We start from the raw sequence: 5,840 nt of genomic DNA on the forward strand, positions 1-5,840 counted from the left end.
GGGGGCCATGCATTCGGACTTCCCTTGTTCCGCAGTTCGGACTTCGTCGTCGTGAATAAATGACCTTTCACTGTGCTTAAAGCATAAAAGAAGGTTTCTACAACATCTTTTAGTAAAATTCGTATGTATTGTTAAACGTTGCACATACGTCCCAATCTAACATAATATTTTTCTTTCTTTTCAGATTATATTGACTCGAAACGGCCACAAGCAGTATATGAGTGAATTTTCCAGTGCAGTGTGGTGACGGATTAAATAGAAAATCTGTTTTATGTAATATTGTGTAGAAGTGCAGTGATTTGAAAATAATTATCAGGAAGCAATAAAGGATATCTTCATTTGGCAAAATTTCATAACCGGCGAAATGGGTGAGTGGATATATCATTTTTTTTTACTTTTTTATTGTCTTATCAGTCTACTATTAAAAGTTGATGGCGGAGGTTTGCCTGTATCAGTGATGAGCAACATTTATTTTCACGAGGACCAAATTAAATACCAATTTGGGAGCCGCATATATATATTTTTCGCATAATTATTCAAATTTTACAAAACAATAAAATCTTATTCATTGTTAGACATGTTATTATACCTATTCATACTTTTAAAAAAAACCCTTTGTTGTGGCGCAGAAAATCATCCCGGGTGCCTTGGGTTGTTGATCACTGGCCTATTATTGCAAGCAATTCGTAATAGATTATCGGGCAACAAAAATTGTCCAGTATACAAATCGTCTGTTCGAACATTTCAAATCATCTTCTGGTCTCTGGATATAAATAAGATTGGATATTAATATTTCATATTACATCATTAAGGACACTGAACAAAATTTATTCTAAATTATTGACATAAAACAAAATATGCAAATTATGCTTATTGCTTCAAATTAAATTAATAATAATAAGTCCATATTATTATGTATAAAACTAAGTAAAGTTAACCAACTGTACAAAAAATGTGTAAAAAATCCTAAACGTCTCTGGATATAAATTTCATATTTCATATATTACATCATTAAGGGGGGACATGCTCAGCGTACGTCAAAATGGAGCTTTTACGCTATTTTCAACGCATGATCCTGGACATTCCTTAAACGTTGTAGATAACATTTGAAGCCTTATTATCCTTTATATTTATTTTAAACATTTGATGACTGCATAAAGTATTTTTATTACATAAAATAGTATTCTTTTAAACCTCTCGCTCTAATGTTTTAGAATATAGTCATATTTCAGTACGTCCAAGTGAAGTGGTGTTAAGATTTTTTATATTTATTAATTTTTAAAAGCATTTATAAAACCATTAGTAAAATTTATGTCGACATTATTATAGTGAAATATTTACAATAAAAAATTATATTGATAATCTCTGTGATCCCAAATTTGACAAGAATTAGGCATTTTATTATTCAAAAAATCGGCAAGATTTACACATTTAAAGATACTTTTAAAGATACTGATTATAAGCTATGTCTTTGACCATTTAAATGTGATAAACATTCTACGAATAATGTTTGCTTTCGATTGGATATTAATATTTCATATTCCATCATTAAGGACACTGAACAAAATTTATTCTAAATTATTGACATAAAACAAAATATGAAAATTATGCTTAATGCTTCAAATTAAATTAATAATGATAAATCCATATTATTATGTATAAAACTAAGTAAAGTTAACCAACTGTACAAAAAAATGTGTAAAAAATCCTGATGTGGTGAAGTAAACGTATGTATCCAAACGCGTTATGTTTTAAATTGGCCTAACAAAGTTAATTACTGACCAGTCAGTTTCCGCGCCGCTGGTCGGTTATTACAGGGAAAAAAAATGTTACACACTGACGGCGTCATATAAAAAAAGTTGCATTATTTCCTCTCTTGCAAATTGACAATATCCGCACAAAATACATACAATTCTGCGAAAATTATCTCTCGTCATAGGCCAGAAGTTTATAGTCATTTTAATGACGTTTTGTACGTGCGTCGTCCACCAAACGCGTTGGGCAATTTGTTGATTTTTTACAAGCGTCTGAGATCCTAACCGATGTGTATTGAACAATATGGCACTTAATTATAGGCTACTGCTACTAATAGATCGAAAAAATACGATAATTAGACATATTTTAAAAATAATCTCAAGAAATCGTTTTTTTTTAAATGTCTTGATAATTTTTTAATGCATAAAGCAAACCATAATAGATATCACATAGAAAATATCATTATATCTATAAAATAATTAGAATTATGTCATTAAACTATGTATAGATAGATAACTTTAAATATTTCATTGATAGAAAAATATTTTTTATTTATTGTGGTTTGGTTTAGACTTGGTTACATTATAAGTATGACTGACAATGTCACACTCAGTAGCGAAGGGTGGAGGTCATAGTCCCCACAAGGGGGGGGGGGGGGTGACAGGGCCCTAGCCCGGGGGCCTGACGAGGTGACCCGACCAGATAAGCGAGATAAATACACATCTGACTAGTAAACTGGTAAAAAAAGTCACCTGCCGCGTTATTTTTCTACAATGATATTATTTAAAATTATGTGGCTGTACGATACAATTTTTAATTATGTATCAATACTCGACATCTCCATAATTGAAATGGATGTATTAAACTATACAAAAAAACACTAAATAAACACATCAATTTTACCGCGTACACTATTTGGAAAACGCTACTGTAGAGCGTCACACTGTCTTTACCCTTAGCGATAGGTAGGGGGGCCTGCCAAAAATCATAGCCTGGGGGCCCGCTTCAGGATGTGGGGGCCATGGTGGAGGTGTCCGCCATAAATAGTGCACATTAAACTTTGTTAGTCATACGTATTTGTTTTTTGTTGAACTAATACTACAGTTTATTTACAGATGATGTTGGTTAGTTTTAAAAAATCAATTAAACCCTGCCTAACCAAACCATAATAGTTTTGGTATATTTTGGGCGATACGACAAAATTGTGCACACTTTTTTAGTTATACTTATTTGTTTTCGTTGGATTAAGAATACATATTACACATTTTGTTGGTTCATTTTTTTAAATTCATTAAACCTTGCCTAAACCAAACTATAATATATAAAAGATATTATTATATCTATAAAATACGCTAAGTTATATATGATTTAATTGCAACATTTATAGATACTCGAGTATTTTTTGACTATTATGTATTATGGCTTGGTTTCGCAGGGTTTAATTGAATTTCAAAAACTAACAAACACTATCTACGCATGTAGTCTTGGTTCAATAAAAACAAATACTTTTGACTGACAAAGTTTAGTGCGACCCTATTTATGTTGAATCTTCACAGCCCACCTCCGCCATTCGCCACTGTAAACGGTATTAATAGAAAGACAGTCGAACGGATAAAAATATTATCGTGAATATTTATTTGTAATTGAGACAATAATTAGAACAAAAAAAACGCGAAATGAACGAAAATCGTTCATACAAACTTTCACTGAATTGTTTTCTAATAGTCATTGTTCTCCGTGATCTTAAAATACCGAGAATAGCTTACTAAGACGAAACTTAGATCATTATATTTTGCACTAAGTATCCACTCATGCTTGAATTTAGTACCGAATGACCAACTACAGCAAAAAGCATGTACTTACATAGGTATCTCAGCGAGAAAAACAGATTTTATACTTTTTTCATGACACAGAACCAGGGCCTAATCAAGAATTTATAGGCTCCTGGGCCACAGAATTCTGAAGCTAATGAGGTATTATATTTCTTTTTACAATGCTAACAACAATGAAGATTTGGAGGGTTACGCCGTTCACAAGCTAATTTTAGTTTAAATTTCTTCGATATTTTTGTTTTTAGTCAATAAATCGTTACAAATTAAACTACCTAAGTACACCATACTTAATCAGTATTAAATTAACCAATAACTATGCGTTCGAGGTTAGTTAATATTGGCGATCATATTTTGTGTTTTTTTTAATCAAGCTATCAAAAATCTATGCACTCATATAATGCTACTACAATGATTTCTCCAAATCTTACTTGCATGGACCAAGGTTTTGAAACAAGGTACTCTATGATGGTCTGGCGATAAAACCCAAGTATAAGAAAGTATGCCGACTGGCCTCAATATTGAACGCACGTTACATTTACGTGACAAAATTTAAAGCATATTATCATCACAGTGATGTAACTATTTAAAATAATACATTATTTAAAACGTGTTTTAGTTTATCACATATTTTTCCACACCCGACATCCGTAGCCTGGTGTATCACACCCAGTAGAGCAAGCCAGTTTCCATTAATTTTGTAATCCCTGGATACACCAGATTTAATAATGTAGAATTCTTTATTGATTATACAGAATTAGGAACACCTCAAAATAAGCATATTATTAAATATTGATTAATGTTTATTGCTTTATGTTAATAATTTTGAATATTTGGTTTAGTGACTGACGTATTATGAAATATTAATATCCAATGTCATTAATTTAAATTGACAACATATTATTGGATGAATAATTCAATGTATTGGTAGATTATTTGTATCACATTTTGAATTTGTTTTGAAAAATGCATGTTGTATAAAGATTATTTAGTTGAACATGGCCGGCCCTCTGAGGCGGACGAAACCGGTACAGATTATGTTAGGCTGTGTATGTGTTGCAAAATCAACCGTAAAGTTGTAGCAAGAGAATAATATGATCGTGGCTCTCTAGCTGGCGGATACCTCTGGACTATAACTTCTAAAGCCCAACACTTGATACGGTACTGCGTTGAGCGAGTGTTAGTAATCGTTGGAGCGATCTGAGACTCATTCGCGTGTAAAAATGGCCGAAACGAATTATTATATACCTACTTATTTGGTAGGTATCATTAATATCTCTCTCGCGCTATTAGTTTGTCATGTAGTCTGGTACATTTTGACCCCGTCGTTGCCATGCCAATAAATTTACAGAATTTTTGTGTTATATTAATTTTTATGAACATACATTTATTATTGCATGTTGCAACCCTTTAACAATATTATTCCGCTCGGCTACTTGAATGTCATTTTGAGATTCCGGGTATTTTGACATTTGAAGAGTTGGACCAAAGCACACATCTATCTGTTCAACCAAATCACTTCGGATATTGACATATTCCACCTGCGTGAGGATGAGTATAGGTGGGCATTGTTTTATAAATTCCTAAAATAGGGTCTGCTTAGCTCATTCGCTGTTCTTCCTTGAATCTAATTTATATGTTCTTGTATTTACACTTTTCTACTGTGTAATGCTTATCTATTTTTTTTTTTAAATATAATACTTACTGTTTTATTGATATTTATTTTCTTCTAAATGTCATTTCGTGAACGCTTTAAATTAATAATTTGTAATGTTCACTATATATATAAAAATAAATAAAATTTGAATTTGAATTTGAATCATCCCCTTGTGATTGAGAAGAGTGGTAGGACGTTAAAGACTAGTAAGTGAGACACCCGTAAGCAGTTATTGCTGCCGCCCAGAAGGCCAATTCTTGAATGAAGCAGTATTACCGGTTGCACAACCTAAGCGCAAACCTGCTACAACGAAGTATATAAAATGTCGACCGGTGGTGTCGACTACAGTATGCAATTTAACTATACACGCTTTGCCGGTAGAGGCGCTAGTAACTCTCCATTTGACTTTGACATATTATTAAACGTCAAAAATTTGTACGTAGTGAGCAGGCTGTTATTCTATTTTTTCTATCTTTTACACAACTATTACCGCTGAAAGTATTAGTTTGTGTTTAAATTCTCACTTAAATATTTATTGTGATTTTGTAATACAGAAACACAAATGTTTGTTTGCAAAATACAACGTAAATTCCGTGTTG

The sequence above is a fragment of the Rhyacophila brunnea genome, unplaced genomic scaffold, assembly GCF_057557595.1.
Source record: "Rhyacophila brunnea isolate RB1 unplaced genomic scaffold, BYU_Rbru_1.0 scaffold_23, whole genome shotgun sequence".
Taxonomy (NCBI): domain Eukaryota; kingdom Metazoa; phylum Arthropoda; class Insecta; order Trichoptera; family Rhyacophilidae; genus Rhyacophila; species Rhyacophila brunnea.